Source organism: Convolutriloba macropyga, chromosome 13, assembly GCF_964194025.1.
Source record: "Convolutriloba macropyga chromosome 13, txConMacr16.3, whole genome shotgun sequence".
Lineage (NCBI taxonomy): Eukaryota > Metazoa > Xenacoelomorpha > Acoela > Convolutidae > Convolutriloba > Convolutriloba macropyga.
In genome coordinates, this window is record NC_134480.1 from 45,491,925 (window position 1) to 45,519,102 (window position 27,178).

Sequence of the window (27,178 nt, forward strand, 5' to 3'; positions counted from 1 at the left end):
GGAAAGATCGCTTAAAAAAGGATAAAGGGAGTTTAAAATATCCGTATTAAGTCATGGATGTTTTTGATGAAAGGTGCCAACCAAGTAAAGTCCACGGTTTGGAAAAGAAATTCTCGTCAACAGAACAGTTCAAAAGCAAAATGCTTGGGTGTACAGATTGGTGATGAATCTGGCAAGATAACCATTTTTTTTACAAGATGAGATTTTTTATTATAGATCTGACAACTTAGGTATGCAACACACCTATTTGAGATCGCCCCAGACTACCCCAGTGAATCTGAAATTTTTATCGTGTAAGATCTGACAAATATCTGACAAAACCATCTTGCTAATTGCCTGTAAGGGGATGCATCTTCTTATCAGATCTGATAAGACGTTTATGAGATCTTATACGATAAAAATTCTTCTTATAAGATCTTACACAATAAAGTTTCCTCTTATAAGATCTTACACGATAAAAATTCCTCTTATAAGATCTTACACGATAAAAAATCCTCTTATAAGATCTTACACGATAAAAATTCCTCTTATAAGATCTTACACGATAAAAATTCCTCTTATAAGATCTTACACGATAAAAATTTTCTCTTATATAAATTCCTGAAGTATGGTATATTCTTCATATTGAAGACAATTCAGAGTTGCTCTCAAGCAGTAGCCGAAAAGCTACAGCATGCAACACTTAAGTGTCAGAGCAACAAAGAGAAAAATATCTTATGCTGTCTTTTTAAGACTTATAAGATATTGTAAAAAGATTATTTGAGTGGCAGGGGTTTTCTCCGAAGCGATGATTATCAAACTAGGCTGAAAATTTTTTTCAAAGACCAAAACTATCTTGACTGCTAATTTTAGCCATAGTACCCAGTTAAGTCTCACAATAAAACTGCCGCCAAAACAGAATCAACAAGCATTTTTTTGTTTCATAATTGTTTAGCTGACCGATTCTTTTTTTACTTTCATAGGACATTGAATACGTTATACGATTATATTGAAAAAAATAAAACATGTCATATCAGATCTTGCACGATAAAAACTACGTCTTATCAGATCTTACACGATAAAAATTCTGATAAGAGGAATGTTTATCTTATAAGATGTCTTATCAGATCTTACACGATAAAAATTCCTCTTAACAGAATTTTTTTCGTGTAAGTTCTGATAATAGGAATTTTTATCGTGTATGATCTGAGCAGATCTTACACGATAAAAACTCTTAGTCAGCATCTTATCAGATCTTACACGATAAAAATTCTGATAAGAAGAATGTTTATCTTATAAGATGTCTTATCAGATCTTACACGATAAATATTCTGATAAGAGGAATGTTTATCTTATAAGATGTCTTATCAGATCTTACACGATAAAAATTCCTCTTGACAGAATTTTTTTCGTGTAAGTTCTGATAAGAGGAATTTTTATCGTGTAAGATCTGAGCAGATCTTACACGATAAAAACTCCAGAATCATTGGGGTAGTTTTAGCCTATAAATTATATCAAATGCAGTTAGGCTAGGATACGTAATACAATATCTAGTTTTTTGCTGGTTTACAAGTTATTGTAGTTTTGAGTGCAAAATTCACAGATCCCCGGGTTAAAGTTTGGCGTCCTCAAAGTAAAAAGTGAGGTAAATTTGGCAATATTTTATGGGAAAGAGAGCTCAAGGCCCTTTCCTTTATTTTTTTTGGGCTGAATTGAGCTGCCATTAGGGTAAAAAATTAGGAGTGGGGAATCAATGGGGGTAAAGTGATGTAAAAATTTGGCAAATTTTGAGCCCATAAATTTCTGGCTTCAGACAGGTGTGTTGCCTCTATATAACTGATGCCTAATCAAAATTTATCGGTCCCACTTTTTCGATGATTCGATAGAAAGTTACAAAATTAACACACCCTTGGGGGTTTCATCAAGGGCCCATTTAATAGAGTTTAGCGTTTGAAAAGGGTTTTGATTTTGTTGTTCAATCGCTCCATTTTTGCTAAGAATGGTTTTCGGTAATCCTATTGACTGATAAGAATAAGGAAGGGGTCAAAGAGAGAGGTCAGAGATCCCAGCTATCGAACCAGATCCGAGCTGCTGTTATTTAATGTGAGCGGGTATTTTTGTAGATAAAGATGATTCACAGTAGCACTAACTGCCCAGATATATGAAATAATAATGGTCTTAAAAATCAGACAGAATATCCACAGTCCACAAATGGTTGCAAAGCATAAAACCAGGTTCAAGTTTCTCCCAACTTTGTGTTTTCTGGCCAGCAGAATGGCGGCAATTTCCTTGTAAAAGTACACACACGAGAGGGCTGGAATGACAGCATAAACAAAAGTTATACACAGATTTGGAATTCTGATCATGTGGGAGCTGATGTTCACCCGAAAACCAAACCAGCATTGAAAGTAGTTCATGATCTTAGCGTAAATGGCGTCGGCTGCAAAGGACCCAAGAATAATCAATGTGGAAATAGAATAAATTAGTTTCCGCTTTCTTGAAGTTAAAATGGAATCCTTTTCGGCGGCTTTCACAACCAGGATGTATCGCTCGTACGCAATCACGACAGAACAGATCCCGAATCCATACTCGGACAAGCGAATCATGAATAAGCTGGGTACGCATTGGTACCAAAATGGACTCATGTTTTCAGTCACGTAATCCCCGATAAGAGCTTGTAAAAATAGACGCAACTTACTATATACTGGTATTGCATACGCGAAAAGCAACGGCGAATTAAGTTGGCCTAGTATATAGAATTGTCGGCTTATAAATTTCCACAGGTATCCTGGCCCAGTTACTAAAAGGTCAATCAAACTGAGCATAAACAGAGGATAGTTTTCCAGTTTGCGAAGATCGGTTGAGAACAGAAAGCAGAATAAAAGGTACACATCCAACGAGAAAGATATAACAGCCACTGCCGCCTAAAAGGAGCTAAGACTTAGAAATTGATCATCAAAACGCCCAACAAATTGGTCGGCAATCAACAAATGCGAATCTAAACCAAAAACCCCGACTGAACACCGACTGTAATGATTAAAAACGTTCAAATACTTGGTGGTACTTGAATTAATTAAGTTTTTTTTGCAAGTTAAGAAGATTGCGAGAACTTGAATCTTAGTTTTGAGATAGATAAAATAAAAGGCAATTATTTGATCATGCACTTGATTGATTGATACACAACATGCTGACAGAGACAGAAAAGGACCAGCAACACTTGGCGAAGCATTGCACAAGTTGCCTAGAATTGGTACACAATAAATAAAATAAAAAGTCTGACCAGTCAAAATACGTGGAAGGGCAGAATCCGGGATTGACCGACAGAAATCAAACGGTACTGCGCATCCTGATCAGGGTGAACTTTCAAAACACGTTCAGGAAGCCAAATTCAATGGGCATTCCTCTCTTGTAGAATCCAGACATAGACATTGCCTCTGAGAGGCGTATGATCACTTTAAGCCATGTTGGTAGATAGGAGTGATCAATTGTTGCACATTTTCCCGCGAGTTGCCCAGATCGAGGTGGCCAGACCGGTTTGAGCTCTGATCAGACCATCTTCGAGCGCGCACATGTTCTGGGTGCGCTCGAATTACATGGTCTGGAAAAGGCTTCGAGCGCACTTTTGTCTGGACACTGGTCCTGGAACTTGCCTGATCAGAGGTCAATTGGGTCTGGGATGGTCTGATCAGAGGCAGTGTCAAGCGCAAACTAGTCTGACCAAGTTGAGCGAATGTTTTTTCAAGTTCTTTTTTACTGATATTCGTTGTCTCTGGTAAGAGTCAACAATAAAGCAGCATTCTGATCAGCACTCCATCTGAAAATCTGATGGGGCTGATCTGAACCAAGAAGTCCAGCTCACAGCAACCGCCGGTCCCCTCAAGAAAACATTTTGTATCAAAGTAGATCAAGGAAGAGGTTTTTATGCAAAGCTGTCTAAGTTCATTTATTCAATTAAAAACATAAAATAATGGTATACTCATTGAATTTGTTTGGCACTTTTTTGCTTTTATTTTCATTAGCAACACATTTAGAATTGACTTCGTTATTGGAATGTAAGAATGATAAAATCGATTTTCATGAAATGAATATATTATAGCGTTATTGAGAGATTTGTTCATGTTCAAAATCGTTTTCTGATTAGACTATTTTGAACGCACTTTAGTCTAAACAGAGGCAACTTCGAGTGCTCGTTTGTATGATCAGAGGTGATTTCGAGCGCACTTTTGTCTGATCAGAGGTGATTTCGAGCGCACTTCAGTCTGATCAGGGGCTATTTCGAGGGCTACTAGTCTGATTAGCGGATGACTATCGAGCGCACCAAAAGTCTTATCAGAGGAGGTTTTTCAGCGCACTTTAAGCGCCAAGGAGCTTCGAGCGCACGATAGTCTAATCAGAAGATACTTCAGATCAACGCAGGTTTCTAGATTCGAAAATCTGGTAAATAAGCTGGTGAAGATGAGACAGTACGGTGTGTTCCCATTTGTCCGTTTCAATCTTTTGTATAATTTTCCCAAAGAAGTTGACACCTTAATTTGCAAAGCGGCACTGAGTAAACCTTGTCGTAAAACAACGTAGATAGGAAAAAAACGACGTAGATAGGAAAATTGAAATCAGTTAAATATCTCAGCAGCAATTTGTGTGTAAGGAATTTATTTAAATGTTATCCTGATGAGATTTTGTGGGTGGAGATGATATCCAAGGTAACGATATCTCACTGCTGAGTGGAAGCTTTCACTTGCTCTGTTCCTTGGAGCATGCAAATGTTGTGTGTGTATTCTAGATATAGCCGCACAATTTTGTCTTTATGTTTGCAGTTTTTATTGAAATTCGTCAAATTCGAGGTCAGCTTTGGCAAATTGCAATCTTTTGCATGAGAAAAAGAAATCTTGATTGAAAAAATGGAGAGAATGTAATTTGCAATTTAAGTTGATCTTGGAACTTCGTTTTAGCGCTGGGCTCCTTGAGGCAAAAAAACTGCAAATTTTTTATCAAATGATTTATGGCAACCAAAAAATCATCTGTTGTGTACCCACATGTTTTGCCGATTTTTTTCTTCTTGACTCTCAAATGTAAGTTGAAGACACCGTTGCTTAGATTGGGACCAATTTTGTCCAGTTTGGAGACCTTGTTGCGTTTGTTTATCTGACAATCTATTTGAAAATTTAATAAATGCAAACACCTGGTTTAAAGAGTTTTCAAATTACTATTCCTTTATTAGGCAAACTTCTTCCTCTGCTAGCCAATTGGCTTGAATTTTAATTCGAAGAAAAACAATGTTGCGTGGTCAGTTAAATTTGTTTCCACAGCAATGTTTTCAAATTTGCTAGCTTCGGTTTATCCAAAAATCTCTCTAACGAAGACTAATAAACAAACAGTTGTTCAGGATAAACAGCTTTTTGTTCAGGATAGCCAACAAAGTTTCGGTTGAATGTCCACAACAAGATAGATTTTTCCAATCGAATTTTCCTATTTTTTCAAGATTCCAGATTTCTAATAAGAATTAATTTGATACGGGTTGATGTAGATGATTTAGGGCCTATCGATTAAAAGACTGAGGAAGCAAGATCGAAGTTCGTTCTTTTTTGTGTATGCTAAAGTGTAATTTGGGAGGAAGGTACAAGCTTTTTTGTTGAACCTTTTTCAAAGATATCAAACGCCCAAAACGATAGCAGTATCCGTTTGGTTTTCCTCCGTTTTTCAAAGAAATAGTACTGGTAATGATAATGTTGGGCTGTTCGAAACTAATTTTGTCCATTTAAAGCCGCCATTCTTCATTTTTCATACATTATTTCGTTTCAAAAATCAATTGGGAGGTACTTTTTCCCTTGCTTTATAATGGAAATATAAATTTTGTTTTGCATGATAATGTAAGTATAAGTAATTTTTTGGCAGTTTTCAGTGCATTACAAAAATTTCGACTGTTTTCTTTGGCACAATGCTTCAAATCGTATATTGCACATATACACACACACACACACAAACACACACACACACATATATATATATATATATATATAAATCTATACATATATATATATATATATATAAATATATGTATATATATATATATATATATATATATATATATATATATATATATATATGGTGTGTTTATGCGTGTGTGTATGTAAGTGTGTGTGTGTGTGGTGTGTGTGTGCGTGTGTAATATAAGTGTAAGTATAAGTATATCTATATGTATAAGCAAATACTAATCTATTATTAACAGATTATTGATTAATAATTATTAAAGATAGGTGATTAATAATAGTGATTAGGTGTTGTTGTTGTTGTTGTTTACTTACAATTATCATTTCGGATATTTGGATGGGCGCTGACTCTATGGCAGCGTCCCTCATCGACAGATACATTTGGACGGTCTTTTCCTGGTCTTCTTCGCTAAGATATGTCCACACATCAAAGTAAATTGCACCCAGTATAGAATAATATTGCTGAAACATCTCATAGGTCGCATGGTACTGATCCATGATAAAAGAAGCCATGTCGTTTCACCCTTGTTTGATGAAAGAGTTCAAATCGTGCAAGATTCTCAAATGGATTGTTGAAGAACTCTATCAATACCTTTCGAAGGAAGCTTTAAAGCCTTAATACTTTTTCTTAATCAAATCAAAATATAGCATTCGGCCAAACTAAACAAACTAAAATGACGGGCAATGGGTCATACTTAAATATGGGTAGGCGCTACGACAGTATGGGTATGATGCAGTCTGAACATATCCAAATATATGTATGGGTCAGAAAAGCTTATATTTTAGGGGCAATACCTAACCGACCTATATTGGTTGTGTGACAGACAGAATGGTCTATTCATCACTCAGTTATCTTTTTAGGCAGCCAGGACTGGATCCTGTTTGGAACTGGATTTCTTGTCTCTGCCCAAATGATTCGTTCGGACACTGAATTGAGCCAATTCTCGTGATAATGTCTATCCAAGAGGATCTAATGCTTAAATTACTTTTTCTTTGCAAGAACAAATAATATGCATGGGACAAACTAAGAAAATTGAAAATGGGCGACAAAGATCTATGACCACAAAGTTGGGAGGGGGAGCAGACTCAATTACAAAACCTGGGCTGAGACTGAACAGAGGGTTGGCCTGAAGAAAATTTGGTAATCCTGGGCAAGAACAAAGCCTTGAGCCACCCAGGATGAGGTGCGCAACCCAAACCAGCCCTGATCAGACCGACTTGGGTCGCGCACGGGGGTAAACCGCGACCGCTCCACAGAGTCAGGCAGCACTATCTACGGTCTGGTTAGTCTGGTCTAGGGTCTGGAGAATTTTGTGGCATGATCTGGATAGTCTAAACAGAGCTCTTTCCTGAGTCTCTAGGGTCTGATCAGAAACCTTTCCAGAGTCTGGAAAGTCTGACCAGGACCGAGAAGCTCAAACGAAAACGGCCAGTCCCCTGAAAAGAAGAAGAGATAGTTAACCCCTGAGGGGACTGTTTTTGGAGAGCACTTCCCAATGTTACTTGATGGACATCAACGACCACGATAAAGACTAAGTTCCGGTAATTGTTGATGAGCTGAAATAATTCCTTTCTTTAGAACAATTATTTTTTACTGAAGAACCCAAAAACCATATAGATAAAGTGGAGTCTATTTTTCAGAAAATAATAAATTATATCATTGATTACTGGTATTTAAATAGTTAAAAGTGTCTGTCTGGGTACCCTCAGTGCGCAACAGAAGTGGGTCTCGCACCCCCTGCGCGATTCAAGTTGGTTTAACCCCCCAGTGTAGGGCTCAAGTAGGTCTGGCACCCATAGTGCGCTCCTCAAGTTGACCTGGCAACCCCAGTGCGCGACCCACGTCAGTCTGGCACATAATGTTCCTACCCCGCTGATCCATGTTTCGATTTAATTGTCTACCTGCTGGATTAGAGGCCCAATGAGACCTGCTATTTATGAGAGTATTGGACAACAAAAAAAAATAAAAATCACTAAAAAAGCAAACAATAAATACGATCAAAACTCGATGTGTTTATCAAAAAAACACTTACAACAAAAAACGGAATTAGATAAAACTTTTACAAGACAAATTAACCTGTACTTCAATAGAAAAAAATTGAGACCTGTCAATGATGAGACTGCGTAATAGATCGACAAAGCGCCAATTTCAAAGATACGGTTCTATTTTTCAAGACAACCAATTTCAAGTTTTTTTACTACTTTTCACCGCCAATCTTACATTATTTTTTTTAATAAACCCCTACACAGGTAGGATGGGCTTTTCATCACTCAATTATCTTTTTGGTTACCAGGAATGGTTCCTGTTTTAAACTGGATTTCTGTTCTATGATCTGTCCATATGATTCGTTCGGACACTGAATTGAGCCAATTCTCGTGATAATGTCTACCCCAGAGGATCTAATGCTTAATACTTTTCTTTGCAAGAACAAATAAAATGCATGGCTCTGAGAAAATGGAAATTGGGAACCCGGGAACCCCAAAAAATGTAAGATTGGCAGTGAAAAGCGGTGAAAAAATTTTTTTCACCGCAAAGCGCCCGCATCTTTTAGCGTTGAATGCGTTCACAGCGGTGAATTTTTGAAAGATTAGCGCTGAATTTGGCAGTGAATTTCTGTAAGATTTGCGGTTTTAGCGGTGAAATTGTTTTTCACCGCTTCTTGGTAGCGCTGAAACATTTTTTTTTCACTGCATTCTGCTCGTAGCGTTGAGAAATTTATTCACCGCTTAATCGGTGAAAGAAAATTTTTCAACGCTACCAGCAGAATGTGGTGAAAAAAAATTTTAAGTGCTAACACGAAGCGGTTGAAAAAAATCTTCAGCGCTACCGTCAGAATGCGGTGAAAAGTTTTTCAGAGCTCCCAACAAATGTGGTGAAAAAATCAACGCTGATCGTACTAAAATTCAACGCAAGGTATTTTTTACATTACCTGAAGCAGCACCCAAGACAGATTCAACACTGAAATTTAAAATTCTCCTATTGAAGGACACATAGAAAAATTAAAAAATTGTTCAGATCAATATTTTATAATACTTCCAAAATATAAAGTACGAAAACAAATATCTTCAGATATGGCTAAAATTAAAATATCTTTGCGTAATATGTTTATCTTCTATCCATAAACTGATTTTCTACCCACAAGGTTATGCTCTATCGACAGCATGTTAGACATAAATTATAGTATTATGTCTTTTTTAATTTTAAGAGGTTGCTGATCATTCAGCAGTATTCTTGCATCTTTTTAAAACAACTTTTCGAATGACAAAATTTTGTAAGAATAGCGGTGAAGTTAGCGATGAATTTTTGTAAGAATTGCGATTTCTAGCGGTGAAATTTTTTTTCACCGCAGAAGCGGTGAAAAAAAATTTTCACCGCTTTAAAGTTTTTTCAACGCATTAATTGCATTGAGCGTAAATCTTACATTTTTTACCCAAATTCACCATAATTTTTACATTTTTTAGCGATTTTTAGCGGTGACACCTGGACCCGGGAATACGGCCCACTAAAAATCAAATTTATTATGTGACAGACCAAGCAGACCGAAACGTGAAGTTGGGCCCGACGGAATTATGGTTATTGCCAAACAGAACGAACAAAACAAGTTAGATCTAATCTGTTTCGGCCCCCCAGTGTTACTTACGCCCACAGTTACAAACCGTGTATTGTCATATAGCACGTTCCAATGTAAAAAATAAGTACAGTACGCGTACAGTTGAGGTGTTTGTAGGGGAAGGGGGGAGGGGCTGGGGATTGCGTAAGAGATATATGCCCAGTGGTGGATCCTGGCTAACAATGTGTTATTAGCGTTGCTATTATTCTCAGATTTTATCCCTATGAGACCCCAATTTTTCGCTGTAGGGATATTATGTTGTAGAAATGATGCGACGCAATCTAAAAAGTCTATTACTGCAAAACCACGTTTGCAGAATATTTTCCAACTGGATTGATTTAATAACTTTCAGTCTCGAATCATTAAAAGATAGCTTTATGTTCCAATTGTATTCAAATGATAATGCACGAATAGCGCAAGCTTTGAATCCTCTCAGTACTTGGGTAAAAAATTTTTCTTCGTAGAAGCCGCAAATTTTCTTAAGCTGAATGAAAAACTAGTAAAATTATATGAATTTTGATGAACAAAAATCTGTATTATTTTTTTTTGCTGATAATGAATACAACAGAAAATCTATTCAAGTCCAAAGTCAACACAAAAAATCATTAGTAAATTTCTTTGTTCAGTTCCCTTAGATCGTATAAAGCTAATTAGTTGTAGTCAATATTACATGAAAAATAACTTCTTTTCAAATCAATCTGAAGAAAAAAAATACGACCAAAAAGAAAAATACTATGATTGAAAAAATTTGTGATCTTCACTAAAAACATAATATACCAGTTAGCTGCTCTTATCTTAATGTCAACGATATTTTTTTTCAAATCAAAAGAAATAAGAAACGGATTAAATTGAAAAAGTCAGAAGAAAATTTACTCAGTTCTTCGATAACATATAATTCCTATTAGATGTAAGAAATTAGTGGAATCAAAGGAAATTTCTCCTTACAGTCACTTTTACTCTGCTGCAAAGCCAATATTAAAATGCCGCGAAGCAAGTATTATATTATTTTCCTGCTTGAAACTTGATTTTGGTTTTTTAATTAACAAATTTGTTTCCAAGGTAGGCTATTTGCAAAACTATAGGACCAACTTTTGGTGGACAATTTGTACGCTAGTGAATAGGCAACAGAACTAATGATCCGCAGTGTTTACCGTTAAATCCAATTTATCTTTTGTTTTGAAAACCCAGTTTTTTTTTGTTTTTACTATTATCTATGAACCAGCGGACTGCTTTTTTCGCGAACACTTTTAAAACATCGCTTTTGAAAGAAAAAGTTTAGTGACACCGTGTTCATGTAGAAGAGAAACACACCCGAATGAATATATACGCAGTCCATTTATACCCAGCTGTGAGAATGAGAAATTCAAAAAAAACTTTTTAAGTCATGATATTGTACTTGACAGGTTACTATGATCGGAAAAACTTTATTCGAAATAAAAATTTTCGATTGTTACAAAATTCTCACAATTCGAAATCAAAATTCAAAATTGTTATAATTTTTTATTTGCGGTGGGGGGGGGGTGGGGCTGAGTGCCTTCATGAGAACTGTAAGTGAACAGAATATTTTTTTTATTGTTTATTGCAATTCTCATAGCAAATTCAATCTATTTAAATGTTGAACTTTCTTCTGAGCAACTGTTTTCAGGCTGATTTGTTACGATGTTATTCGACTGTATGATTTCGGCTTCTAGTTGAGAAAAAAATCAGAAAACACGGTTTATTTCAATTTTTTGCCCTGATCATTGTAAATTTTGACATGGTCGTGATTCTTGACAGATTGAAATACAGAATAAACGTTAGTACGATTCAGCGTTGACAATTAATGTGAGAGCAGCCTCGGCGGAAAACTTGATTGAAAATTTGCAATTTTTGTTTTTGTTAGTAAATTGACCGAAAAACTGTTCTATAGGAAACCCGATGTTTATTTGATGAAAGTCATATTTGCTTGTTTAAGGGTAAATATTCATTAAAAGTAATTACTCCAGATTTAGCTAATGTAATACTCAACTCAATCACTCCAGAACTAGACACAATTAGAAAAAAACAGTTTTCAATAGGAGCTCTTTTTTGACATATATCTCAACACAAAACCGCTGGTGAGCTCTATTTTTGAAAAAGAAAGCTCTTTTAAAGACAAAATCCGTGAAACAAAAAGTCATATAGTCACCGTGTTCCTGCACGAGAAAGACAGAGAAAAATAAATCTGATGGTTATAGTTTTTGTAAACTTTATAAATTCCCTATTTAACTAGAGCAGTAAATTATTAGGATATTGGATATTTAATTATCAAAAGTCATTTCCTAGATTAGTTTTAGTTGTTCAAATTATGATCTTCATTTGGTAAGCGTCACATATCAAGTTTAACCTTCTAAAGAGTCATAAGCCAAATAAATCGGAGCTTGACACCCGGGCCGAGGTTTTTCCCCAAAAATAACGGGGAAAAGAGTGTAAAGAGTGTAAAAAAATATTTTTACACCGTTAGTGCTACCCTTAATAAGGGTGGAAAAAGTGTATTTTAAGAGTGTAAAAAAAGATTTGACGGTGGAATAACGGTGTAATTTCTTACGGCCACACTCTTTTTAATTACAACTTTAACTTATTTTTGCACCCTTATTTTACACCATTAAATCTTTTTATTACACTCTTCCACTCTTCTTCATATAATTACACTCTTGCATTACAATTTTTCCACCCTTATTAAGGGTAGCACTAACGGTGTAAAAATGTTCTTTTTACACTCTTTACACTCTTTTCCCCGTTATTTTTCGGTGAAATCCTCGGATCGTAAACCGTCTCGAAAGCACGCGGTAATCTGATCAGATGCACTAAATGAGTCAATAAAGATAGTTAGCTACAGCAGTGTCGGAAATATCTCAATTTGATTTAAAAAAATCAACTCTTGAGATTTTTCCATTATGATTTGGGTGTGTTTCTCTCCTCCTTATCTCAACCGGGCTGGGGACCGGCTACGGCGGAGTTATGAACATTCAACTATAGGAGAATTTTCAGCAAAGCACTGGCCAAAAAACCAGGCCTAAACTCTCTCTCCAAAACAAAAAAGTAAAATAAAATTAAAATGAAAAAGTAAAAAAATAAAGGTAAACAATAAATAGCTAAGAACAGTCGGAAACAATAACGAAAACATAATAAATTACAAAATATATAAAAATGAAATAATATAAACTAAAAAGTAACTTTTTAAATAAGCAAGCTATACCGGAAATTCTTTTTTTCCCTAGATTCTATCTACCCTAGGGATACTCCACACCGAGTTTGGTTCGATTTGAACAACTTCTTGGCCCAATCAAAAATAACTATAGGTAAAATTCGCTAACCGCGAAATTCGCAAATTTCCGTATGAAAAATTAACTTTTTTCCTAGGCAAGCAATAGCAAAAATTGTTTTTTTGTTACACTCTAGGTACCCATGGGATTCTCCATACCGAGTTTGGTTCGATTTGAACAACTCCTTGACCCGATGAAAAATACTATGTTTCAAAATTAAATATTTGAAATAATCGCAAATTTCCGTACGAAAAACTAACTTTTTTCCTAGGCAAGCTATAGCAAAAAATCTTTTTGCATTGCACTCTGGGTACCCATGGGATCCTCCATACCGAGTTTGGTTCGTTTTGAACAACTCCTTGACCCAACGAAATAGACCTATTTTAAAAATTCAATAATGGCAGTTTATTCGAAATAATAGCAAAGTTCCGTATGAAAACTCAACTTTTTTCCTAGACAAGCTATAGCAAAATTTTTTTTGTTTTGCATTCTAAGTACCCACGGGATTCTCCATACCGAGTTTGGTTTGATTTGAACAACACCTTGATCCGATGAAAAATACTATGTTTCAAAATTAAATATTTGAAATAATCGCAAATTTCCGTACGAAAAACTAACCTTTTTCCTAGGCAAGCTATAGCAAAAAATCTTTTTGCATTGCACTCTGGGTACCCATGGGATTCTCCATACCGAGTTTGGTTCGATTTGAACAACTCCTTGACCCAACGAAATAGACCTATTTTAAAAATTCAATAATGGCAGTTTATTCGAAATAATAGCAAAGTTCCGTATGAAAACTCAACTTTTTTCCTAGACAAGCTATAGCAAAATTTTTTTGTTTTGCATTCTAAGTACCCACGGGATTCTCCATACCGAGTTTGGTTTGATTTGAACAACACCTTGATCCGATGAAAAATACTATTTTTCAAAATTAAATGTTTGAATTAATCGCAAATTTCCGTATGAAAAACTAACTTTTTATCCTGGACAAGAAATAGCAAAATTTCTTGATGCTTTACATTCCAACTACACAGGGGATACTCCATAGCAAGTTTGGTTCGATTTGAACAACTTCTTGGCCCAATAAGAAATAACTATAGTTAAAATTCGCTAATCGCGAAATTCGCAAATTTCCGTATGAAAAATAAACTTTTTTCCTAGGCAAGCAATAGCAAAAATTCTCTTTGTATTACACTCTAGGTACCCATGGGATTCTCCATACCGAGATTGGTCAAGAACAACTCCTTGACCCCATGAAAAATACTATATTTCAAAATTAAATTTTCGAAATAATAGCAAATTTACGAATGAAATATAAACTTTTTTCCTAGGCAAGCAATAGCAAAAATTCTCCTTGTATTACACTCTACGTACCCATGGGATTCTCCATACAGAGATTGGTCAAGAACAACTCCTTGACCCCATGAAAAATACTATATTTCAAAATTAAATTTTCGAAATAATAGCAAATTTCCGAATGAAAACCCAACTTTTTTCCTAGGCAAGCAATAGCAAAAATTCTCTTTGTATTACACGCTAGGTACCCATGGGATTCTCCATACCGAGATTGGTCAAGAACAACTCCTTGACCCCATGAAAAATACTATATATCAAAATTAAATATTCGAAATAATCGCAAATTTACGAATGAAATATAAACTTTTTTCCTAGGCAAGCAATAGCAAAAATTCTCCTTGTATTACACTCTACGTACCCATGGGATTCTCCATACAGAGATTGGTCAAGAACAACTCCTTGACCCCATGAAAAATACTATATTTCAAAATTAAATATTCGAAATAATCGCAAATTTCCGTATGAAAAGCTAACTTTTTTCCTAGGCAAGCTATAGCAAACCTTTTTTTATTTTAGACTCTAGGTACCCATGGTATGCTCCATACCCAGTTTGGTTTGATTTGGACAACTCTATGACTCTATCAAAAAGACTTATTTTTAAAATTACTTATTCGTAATAATCGCAATTTTTCGTTCAGAAACCTAACTTTATTCCCGCGCAAGCTATACCAAAAACTCTTTTTGTTTAACAATCTACCTACACAGGGCATTTTCCATACCGATTTTGGTTCGATTTGAACAACTCCTTGACCCGACGGAATAGACCTATTTTTAAAATTCAATAATTGCAGCTTATTCGAAATAATCGCAAATTTCCGTATGAAAAGCTAATTTTTTTCCTTGGCAAGCAATAGCAAAAATTCTCCTTGTATTACACTCTGGGTACCCATGGGATTCTCCATACCGAGATTGGTCAAGAACAACTCCTTGACCCCATGAAAAATACTATATTTCAAAATTAAATATTCGAAATAATCGCAAATTTCCGTATGAAAAGCTAACTTTTTTCCTAGGCAAGCTATAGCAAACCTTTTTTTATTTTAGACTCTAGGTACCCATGGTATGCTCCATACCCAGTTTGGTTCGATTTGGACAACTCTATGACTCTATCAAAAAGACTTATTTTTAAAATTACTTATTCGTAATAATCGCAATTTTTCGTTCAGAAACCTAACTTTATTCCCGCGCAAGCTATACCAAAAACTCTTTTTGTTTAACAATCTAACTACACAGGGCATTTTCCATACTGATTTTGGTTCGATTTGAACAACTCCTTGACCCGACGGAATAGACCTATTTTTAAAATTCAATAATTGCAGTTTATTCGAAATAATCGCAAATTTCCGTATGAAAAGCTAACTTTTTTCCTAGGCAAGCAATAGCAGAAACTCTTTTTGTTTTAGACTCTAGGTGCCCATGGTATACTCCATACCCAGTTTGGTTCGATTTGGACAAGTCTATGACCCTATCAAAAAAACTTTTTTTTAAAATTCTTTATTCGTAAAAATCGCAATTTTTTGTTCAAAAACTTAACTTTTTCCCTAGGACAACTCTAACAAAAATTCTTGGCATTTTAGATTCCATATAAAAAGGTGATACTCCATGCTAAATTTGGTTCACTTTGAACAACTCCTCGATCCGATAAAAAAGACCTATTTTTAAAAATTATTTAAAATTAATTATTCGAATAAATCGCAAATTTCCGTACGCAAAAGTAACTTTTTTCCTAGACAAGCTATAGCAACAATACTTTTTGTTTTACAATTTAAGTACCCGTGGTATACTGCATACCCAGTTTGGTTCGATTTGAACAACTTCTTGACCCGATGAAAAATACTATATTTCAAAATTAAATATTCGAAATAATAGCAAATTTCCGAATGAAAACTCAACTTTTTTCCTAGGCAAGCAATGGCAAACATTCTTTTTTTTTACGTTCTAGGTACCCATGGAATTCTCCATACCGAGTTTGGTTTGATTTGAACAACTCCTTGACCCGACGAAATAGACCTATTTTTAAAATAATAAAGGCAAAATTATTCGAAATAATAGCAAATTTGCGTATGAAAACCCAACTTTTTTCCGAGGCAATCTATAGCAAAAATTCTTTTTGTTTTAGACTCTAGGTACCCATGGTATACTCCATTCCCAGTTTGGTTCGATTTGGACAAGTCTATGACCCGGGAATACGGCCCACTAAAAATCAAATTTATTATGTGACAGACCAAGCAGACCGAAACGTGAAGTTGGGCCCGACGGAATTATGGTTATTGCCAAACAGAACGAACAAAACAAGTTAGATCTAATCTGTTTCGGCCCCCCAGTGTTACTTACGCCCACAGTTACAAACCGTGTATTGTCATATAGCACGTTCCAATGTAAAAAATAAGTACAGTACGCGTACAGTTGAGGTGTTTGTAGGGGAAGGGGGGAGGGGCTGGGGATTGCGTAAGAGATATATGCCCAGTGGTGGATCCTGGCTAACAATGTGTTATTAGCGTTGCTATTATTCTCAGATTTTATCCCTATGAGACCCCAATTTTTCGCTGTAGGGATATTATGTTGTAGAAATGATGCGACGCAATCTAAAAAGTCTATTACTGCAAAACCACGTTTGCAGAATATTTTCCAACTGGATTGATTTAATAACTTTCAGTCTCGAATCATTAAAAGATAGCTTTATGTTCCAATTGTATTCAAATGATAATGCACGAATAGCGCAAGCTTTGAATCCTCTCAGTACTTGGGTAAAAAATTTTTCTTCGTAGAAGCCGCAAATTTTCTTAAGCTGAATGAAAAACTAGTAAAATTATATGAATTTTGATGAACAAAATTCTGTATTATTTTTTTTTGCTGATAATGAATACAACAGAAAATCTATTCAAGTCCAAAGTCAACACAAAAAATCATTAGTAAATTTCTTTGTTCAGTTCCCTTAGATCGTATAAAGTTAATTAGTTGTAGTCAATATTACATGAAAAATAACTTCTTTTCAAATCAATCTGAAGAAAAAAAATACGACCAAAAAGAAAAATACTATGATTGAAAAAATTTGTGATCTTCACTAAAAACATAATATACCAGTTAGCTGCTCTTATCTTAATGTCAACGATATTTTTCTTCAAATCAAAAGAAATAAGAAACGGATTAAATTGAAAAAGTCAGAAGAAAATTTACTCAGTTCTTCGATAACATATAATTCCTATTAGATGTAAGAAATTAGTGGAATCAAAGGAAATTTCTCCTTACAGTCACTTTTACTCTGCTGCAAAGCCAATATTAAAATGCCGCGAAGCAAGTATTATATTATTTTCCTGCTTGAAACTTGATTTTGGTTTTTTAATTAACAAATTTGTTTCCAAGGTAGGCTATTTGCAAAACTATAGGACCAACTTTTGGTGGACAATTTGTACGCTAGTGAATAGGCAACAGAACTAATGATCCGCAGTGTTTACCGTTAAATCCAATTTATCTTTTGTTTTGAAAACCCAGTTTTTTTGTTTTTACTATTATCTATGAACCAGCGGACTGCTTTTTTCGCGAACACTTTTAAAACATCGCTTTTGAAAGAAAAAGTTTAGTGACATCGTGTTCATGTAGAAGAGAAACACACCCGAATGAATATATACGCAGTCCATTTATACCCAGCTGTGAGAATGAGAAATTCAAAAAAAACTTTTTAAATCATGATATTGTACTTGACAGGTTACTATGATCGGAAAAACTTTATTCGAAATAAAAATTTTCGATTGTTACAAAATTCTCACAATTCGAAATCAAAATTCAAAATTGTTATAATTTTTTATTTGCGGTGGGGGGGGGGGGGTGGGGCTGAGTGCCTTCATGAGAACTGTAAGTGAATTGAATATTTTTTTTATTGTTTATTGCAATTCTCATAGCAAATTCAATCTATTTAAATGTTGAACTTTCTTCTGAGCAACTGTTTTCAGGCTGATTTGTTACGATGTTATTCGACTGTATGATTTCGGCTTCTAGTTGAGAAAAAAATCAGAAAACACGGTTTATTTCAATTTTTTGCCCTGATCATTGTAAACTTTGACATGGTCGTGATTCTTGACAGATTGAAATACTGAATAAACGTTAGTACGATTCAGCGTTGACAATTAATGTGAGAGCAGCCTCGGCAGAAAACTTGATTGAAAATTTGCAATTTTTGTTTTTGTTAGTAAATTGACCGAAAAACTGTTCTATAGGAAACCCGATGTTTATTTGATGAAAGTCATATTTGCTTGTTTAAGGGTAAATATCCATTAAAAGTAATTACTCCAGATTTAGCTAACGTCATACTCAACTCAATCACTCCAGAACTAGACACAATTAGAAAAAAACAGTTTTCAATAGGAGCTCTTTTTTGACATATATCTCAACACAAAACCGCTGGTGAGCTCTATTTTTGAAAAAGAAAGCTCTTTTAAAGACAAAATCCGTGAAACAAAAAGTCATATAGTCACCGTGTTCATGCACGAGAAAGACAGAGAAAAATAAATCTGATGGTTATAGTTTTTGTAAACTTTATAAATTCCCTATTTAACTAGAGCAGTAAATTATTAGGACATTGGATATTTAATTATCAAAAGTCATTTCCTTGATTAGTTTTAGTTGTTCAAATTATGATGTTCATTTGGTAAGCGTCACATATCAAGTTTAACCTTCTAAAGAGTCATAAGCCAAATAAATCGGAGCTTGACACCCGGGCCGAGGATTTTCCCCAAAAATAACGCGGAAAAGAGTGTAGAGAGTGTAAAAAAATATTTTTACACCGTTAGTGCTACCCTTAATAAGGGTGGAAAAAGTGTATTTTAAGAGTGTAAAAAAGATTTGACGGTGGAATAACGGTGTAATTTCTTACGGCCATACTCTTTTTAATTACACCTTTAACTTATTTTTGCACCCTTATTTTACACCATTAAATCTTTTTATTACACTCTTCCACTCTTCTTCATATAATTACACTCTTGCATTAGAATTTTTCCACCCTTATTAAGGGTAGCACTAACGGTGTAAAAATGTTCTTTTTATACTCTTTACACTCGTTTCCCCGTTATTTTTCGGTGAAATCCTCGGATCGTAAACCGTCTCGAAAGCACGCGGTAATCTGATCAGACGCACTAAATGAGTCAATAAAGATATTTAGCTACAGCAGTGTCGGAAATATCTCAATTTGATTTAAAAAAATCAACTCTTGAGATTTTTCCATTATGATTTGGGTGTGTTTCTCTCCTCCTTATCTCAACCGGGCTGGGGAACGGCTACGGCGGAGTTATGAACATTCAACTATAGGAGATTTTTCAGCAAAGCACTGGCCAAAAAACCAGGCCTAAACTCTCTCTCCAAAACAAAAAAGTAAAATAAAATTAAAATAAAAAAGTAAAAAAATAAAGGTAAACAATAAATAGCTAAGAACAGTCGGAAACAATAACGAAAACATAATAAATTACAAAATATATAAAAATGAAATAATATAAACTAAAAAGTAACTTTTTAAATAAGCAAGCTATACCGGAAATTCTTTTTTTTCCTAGATTCTATCTACCCTAGGGATACTCCACACCGAGTTTGGTTCGATTTGAACAACTTCTTGGCCCAATCAAAAATAACTATAGGTAAAATTCGCTAACCGCGAAATTCGCAAATTTCCGTATGAAAAATTAACTTTTTTCCTAGGCAAGCAAGAGCAAAAATTGTTTTTTTGTTACACTCTAGGTACCCATGAGATTCTCCATACCGAGTTTGGTTCGATTTGAACAACTCCTTGACCCGATGAAAAATACTATGTTTCAAAATTAAATATTTGAATTAATCGCAAATTTCCGTATGAAAAACTAACTTTTTTCCTAGACAAGCTATAGCAAAAAACCTTTTTGCATTGCACTCTGGGTACCCATGGGATTCTCCATACCGAGTTGGGTTCGATTTGAACAACTCCTTGACCCAACGAAATAGACCTATTTTAAAAATTCAATAATGGCAGTTTATTCGAAATAATAGCAAAGTTCCGTATGAAAATTCAACTTTTTTCCTAGACAAGCTATAGCAAAATTTTTTTTTGTTTTGCATTCTAAGTACCCACGGGATTCTCCATACCGAGTTGTGTTTGATTTGAACAACACCTTGATCCGATGAAAAATACTATTTTTCAAATTTAAATGTTTGAATTAATCGCAAACTTCCGTATGAAAAACTAACTTTTTATCCTGGGCAAGAAATAGCACAATTTCTTGATGCTTTACATTCCAACTACACAGGGGATACTCCATAGCAAGTTTGGTTCGATTTGAACAACTTCTTGGCCCAATAAGAGATAACTATCGTTAAAATTCGCTAATCGCGAAATTCGCAAATTTCCGTATGAAAAATAAACTTTTTTCCTAGGCAAGCAATAGCAAAAATTCTCTTTGTATTACACTCTAGGTACCCATGGGATTCTCCATACCGAGATTGGTCAAGAACAACTCCTTGACCCCATGAAAAATACTATATTTCAAAATTAAATTTTCGAAATAATAGCAAATTTACGAATGAAAAATAAACTTTTTTCCTAGGCAAGCAATAGCAAAAATTCTCTTTGTATTACACTCTAGGTACCCATGGGATTCTCCATACAGAGATTGGTCAAGAACAACTCCTTGACCCCATGAAAAATACTATATTTCAAAATAAAATTTTCGAAATAATAGCAAATTTCCGAATGAAAACCCAACTTTTTTCCTAGGCAAGCAATAGCAAAAATTCTCTTTGTATTACACTCTAGGTACCCATGGGATTCTCCATACCGAGATTGGTCAAGAACAACTCCTTGACCCCATGAAAAATACTATATTTCAAAATTAAATATTCGAAATAATCGCAAATTTCCGTATGAAAAGCTAACTTTTTTCCTAGGCAAGCTATAGCAAACCTTTTTTTATTTTAGACTCTAGGTACCCATGGTATGCTCCATACCCAGTTTGGTTCGATTTGGACAACTCTATGACTCTATCAAAAAGACTTATTTTTAAAATTACTTATTCGTAATAATCGCAATTTTTCGTTCGGAAACCTAACTTTATTCCCGCGCAAGCTATACCAAAAACTCTTTTTGTTTAACAATCTACTTACACAGGGCATTTTCCATACCGATTTTGGTTCGATTTGAACAACTCCTTGACCCGACGGAATAGACCTATTTTTAAAATTCAATAATTGCAGTTTATTCGAAATAATCGCAAATTTCCGTATGAAAAGCTAACTTTTTTCCTAGTCAAGCAATAGCAGAAACTCTTTTTGTTTTAGACTCTAGGTTCCCATGGTATACTCCATACCCAGTTTGGTTTGATTTGGACAAGTCTATGACCCTATCAAAAAGACCTCTTTTTAAAATTCTTTATTCGTAAAAATCGCAATTTTTTGTTCAAAAACCTAACTTTTTTCCTAGGCAAACTCTAACAAAAATTCTCGGCATTTTAGATTCTATATAAACAGGTGATACTCCATGATAAATTTGGTTCACTTTGAACAACTCCTCGATCCGATAAAAAAGACCTATTTTTAAAAATTATTTAAAATTAATTAATCGAATTAATCGCAAATTGCCGTACGCAAAAGTAACTTTTTTCCTAGACAAGCTATAGCAACAATACTTTTTGTTTTACAATTTAAGTACCCGTGGTATACTGCATACCCAGTTTGGTTCGATTTGAACAACTCCTTGACCCGATGAAAAATACTATATTTCAAAATTAAATATTCGAAATAATAGCAAATTTCCGAATGAAAACTCAACTTTTTTCCTAGGCAAGCAAGGGCAAACATTCTTTTTTTTACGTTCTGGGTACCCATGGAATTCTCCATACCGAGTTTGGTTTGATTTGAACAACTCCTTGACCCGACGAAATAGACCTATTTTTAAAATAATGAACGCAAAATTATTCGAAATAATTGCAAATTTGCGTATGAAAACCCAACTTTTTTCCTAGGCAATCTATAGCAAAAATTCTTTTTGTTTTAGACTCTAGGTACCCATGGTATACTCCATACCCAGTTTGGTTCGAGTTGGACAAGTCTATGACCCTATCAAAAAGACTTTTTTTTAAATTCTTTCTTCGTAATAATCGCAATTTTTCGTTCAAAAACCTGACTTTTTTCCTAGGCAAGCTCTAACAAAAATTCTCGGCATTTTAGATTCTATATAAACAGGTGATACTCCATGCTAAATTTGGTTCACTTTGAACAACTCCTCGATCCGATAGAAAAGACCTGTTTTTAAAAACTATTTAAAATTATTTATTCGAATTAATCGGAAATTTACGTACGAAAAACTAACTTTTTTCCTAGACAAGCTATTGCAACAATTCTTTTTGTTTTACAATTTAAATACCCGTGGTATACTGCATCCCCAGTTTGGTCGATTTGAAAAACTCCTTGACCCGATGAAAAATACTATATTTCAAAATTAAACATTCGAAATAATAGCAAATTTCCGAATGAAAACTCAACTTTTTTCCTAGGCAAGCAAGGGCAAACATTCTTTTTTTTACGTTCTGGGTACCCATGGAATTCTCCATACCGAGTTTGGTTTGATTTGAACAACTCCTTGACCCGACGAAATAGACCTATTCTTAAAATAATGAACGCAAAATTATTCGAAATAATTGCAAATTTGCGTATGAAAACCCAACTTTTTTCCTAGGCAATCTATAGCAAAAATTCTTTTTGTTTTAGACTCTAGGTACCCATGGTATACTCCATACCCAGTTTGGTTCGAGTTGGACAAGTCTATGACCCTATCAAAAAGACTTTTTTTTAAATTCTTTCTTCGTAATAATCGCAATTTTTCGTTCAAAAACCTGACTTTTTTCCTAGGCAAGCTCTAACAAAAATTCTCGGCATTTTAGATTCTATATAAACAGGTGATACTCCATGCTAAATTTGGTTCACTTTGAACAACTCCTCGATCCGATAGAAAAGACCTGTTTTTAAAAACTATTTAAAATTATTTATTCGAATTAATCGGAAATTTACGTACGAAAAACTAACTTTTTTCCTAGACAAGCTATTGCAACAATTCTTTTTGTTTTACAATTTAAATACCCGTGGTATACTGCATCCCCAGTTTGGTCGATTTGAAAAACTCCTTGACCCGATGAAAAATACTATATTTCAAAATTAAACATTCGAAATAATAGCAAATTTCCGTATGAAACACTAACTTTTTTCCTAGGCAAGCTAGAGCAAAAACTCTTTTTATTTTAGACTCTAGGTACCCATGGTATACTCAATAACCAGTTTGGTTCGATTTGGACAAGTCTAAGACCCTATCAAAAAATCTTTTTTTTTTAAATTCTTTCTTCGTAATAATCGCAATTTTTCGTTCAAAAACCTGACTTTTTTCCTAGGCAAGCTCTAACAAAAATTCTCGGCATTTTAGATTCTATATAAACAGGTGATACTCCATGCTAAATTTGGTTCACTTTGAACAATTCCTCGATCCGATAAAAAAGACCTATTTTTAAAAACTATTTAAAATTATTTATTCGAATTAATCGGAAATTTACGTACGAAAAACTAACTTTTTTCCTAGACAAGCTATTGCAACAATTCTTTTTGTTTTACAATTTAAATACCCGTGGTATACTGCATCCCCAGTTTGGTCGATTTGAAAAACTCCTTGACCCGATGAAAAATACTATATTTCAAAATTAAACATTCGAAATAATAGCAAATTTCCGTATGAAACACTAACTTTTTTCCTAGGCAATCTATGGCAAAAATTCTTTTTGTTTTAGACTCTAGGTACCCATGGTATACTCCATACCCAGTTTGGTTCGAGTTGGACAAGTCTATGACCCTATCAAAAAGACTTTTTTTAAAATTCTTTCTTCGTAATAATCGCAATTTTTCGTTCAAAAACCTTACTTTTTTCCTAGGCAAGCTCTAACAAAAATTCTCGGCATTTTAGATTCTATATAAACAGGTGATACTCCATGCTAAATTTGGTTCACTTTGCATAACTCCTCGATCCGATAAAAAAGACCTATTTTTAAAAACTATTTAAAATTATTTATTCGAATTAATCGGAAATTTACGTACGAAAAACTAACTTTTTTCCTAGACAAGCTATTGCAACAATTCTTTTTGTTTTACAATTTAAATACCCGTGGTATACTGCATCCCCAGTTTGGTCGATTTGAAAAACTCCTTGACCCGATGAAAAATACTATATTTCAAAATTAAACATTCGAAATAATAGCAAATTTCCGTATGAAACACTAACTTTTTTCCTAGGCAAGCTAGAGCAAAAACTCTTTTTATTTTAGACTCTAGGTACCCATGGTATACTCAATAACCAGTTTGGTTCGATTTGGACAAGTCTAAGACCCTATCAAAAAATCTTTTTTTTTTAAATTCTTTCTTCGTAATAATCGCAATTTTTCGTTCAAAAACCTGACTTTTTTCCTAGGCAAGCTCTAACAAAAATTCTCGGCATTTTAGATTCTATATAAACAGGTGATACTCCATGCTAAATTTGGTTCACTTTGAACAACTCCTCGATCCGATAAAAAAGACCTATTTTTAAAAACTATTTAAAATTATTTATTCGAATTAATCGGAAATTTACGTACGAAAAACTAACTTTTTTCCTAGACAAGCTATTGCAACAATTCTTTTTGTTTTACAATTTAAATACCCGTGGTATACTGCATCCCCAGTTTGGTCGATTTGAAAAACTCCTTGACCCGATGAAAAATACTATATTTCAAAATTAAATATTCGAAATAATAGCAAATTTCCGTATGAAACACTAACTTTTTTCCTAGGCAAGCTAGAGCAAAAATTCTTTTTGTTTTAGACTCTAGGTACCCATGGTATACTCCATACCCAGTTTGGTTCGATTTGGACAAGTCTATGACCCTATCAAAAAGACTTATTTTTTAAATTCTTTATTCGTAATAATCGCAATTTTTCGTTCAAAAACCTAACCTCTAACAAAAATTCTTGGCATTTTAGATTCTATGTAAACAGGTGATACTCCATGCTAAATTTGGATCACTTTGAACAACTCCTCGATCCGATAAAGGACCTATTTTTTAAAATTATTTAAAATTAATTATTCGAACTAATCGGAAATTTACGTACGAAAAACTAACTTTTTTCCTAGACAAGCTATAGCGAAAATTTCTTTTGTTTTACAATCTAGGTACCCGTGGTATACTACATACCCAGTTTGGTTCCATTTGAAAAAATTCCTTGACCCGATGAAAAATACTATATTTCAAAATTAAATTTTCGAAATAATAGCAAATTTCCGAATGAAAACCCAACTTTTTTCCTAGCCAAGCAATGGCAAACATTCTTTTTGTTTTACGTTCTAGGTACCCATGGAATTCTCCATACCGAGTTTGGTTTGATTTGAACAACTCCTTGACCCGACGAAATAGACCTATTTTTAAAATAATTTGGACAAGTCTATGACCCTATCAAAAAGACTTTTTTTAAAATTCTTTATTCGTAATAATCGCAATTTTTCGTTCAAAAACCTAACCTTTTTCCTAGGCAAGCTCTAACAAAAATTCTTGGCATTTTAGACTCGAAATGCACAGGGGATACTCCATGCTATATTTGGTTCACTTTAAACAACACCTCGATCCGATAAAAAAGACCTATTTTTAAAAATTGTTTAAGATCAATTATTCGAGTTAATCGCAAATTTCCCTACGCAAAACTAACTTTTTCCTAGACAAGCTATAGCAAAAATTCTTTTTGTTTTACAATCTAAGTACCCGTTGTATACTGCATACCCAGGTTGGTTCGATTTGAACAACTCCTTGACCCAATTAAAAATACTATATTTCAAAATTAAATATTCGAAATAATATCAAATTTCCGAATGAAAACCCAACGTTTTTTCCTAGGCAAGCTATGACAAAAATTCTTTTTGTTTTACATTCTAGGTACCCATGGGATTCTCCATACCGAGCTTGGTTCGATTTGAACAACTCCTTGACCCGACGAAAAAGACCTGTTTTTAAAATTCAATAATTGCAGTTTATTCGAAAAAAACGCAAATTTCCGTATGAAAAGCTAACTTTTTTCCTAGGCAAGTTATGGCAAAAATTCTTTTTGTTTTAGACTTTAGGTACCCATGGTAAACTCCATACCCAGTTTGGTTCGATTTGGACAACTCTAAGACCCTATCAAAAAGACTTATTTATAAAATTACTTATTCGTAATAATCGCAATTTTTCGTTCAAAAACCTAACTTTTTTCCCAGGCAAGCTATACTAAACATTCTTGTTGTTTTACACTCTACCTACACAGAGCATACTCCATAACGAGATTGGTTCGATTTGAACAACTCCTTGACCCGATGAAAAATACTATATTTCAAAATTAAATATTCGAAATAATCGCAAATTTCCGTACGAAAAGCTATCTTTTTTCCTCGGCAAGCTATAGCAAAAATTCTTTTCTTTTTACAATTTAAGTACCCACGGGATTCTCCATACCGAGATTGGTTAGATTTGAACAACTCCTTGACCCGATGAAAAATACTATATTTCAAAATTAAATATTCGAAATAATCGCAAATTTCCGTATGAAAAGCTATCTTTTTTCCTAGGCAAGCTATAGCAAAAATTATTTCCGTTTTACAATTTAAGTACCCATGGGATTCTCCATACCGAGATTGGTTCGATTTGAACAACTCTTTGACCCGATGAAAAATACTATATTTCAAAATTAAATATTCGAAATAATCGCAAATTTCCGTATGAAGAGCTAACTTTTTTCCTAGGCAAGCTATAGCAAAAACTCTTTTTGTTTTAGACTCTAACTACCCATGGTATATTCCATACCCAGTTTGGTTTGATTTGGACAAGTCTATGACCCTATCAAAAAGACTTATTTTTAAAATTCTTTATTCGTAATAATAGCACTTTTTCGTTCAAAAACCTAACTTTTT

At 34.1% G+C, this 27,178-nt stretch overlaps 1 protein-coding gene across 1 annotated transcript in view; it reads right to left on the bottom strand.

The window, feature by feature from the left end:
- Positions 1-27,178, bottom strand: part of LOC142351571 (protein lifeguard 3-like) — a 359,608-nt gene that overhangs the window by 59,611 nt on the left and 272,819 nt on the right. The gene's annotated exons all lie outside the window — the stretch shown is intronic.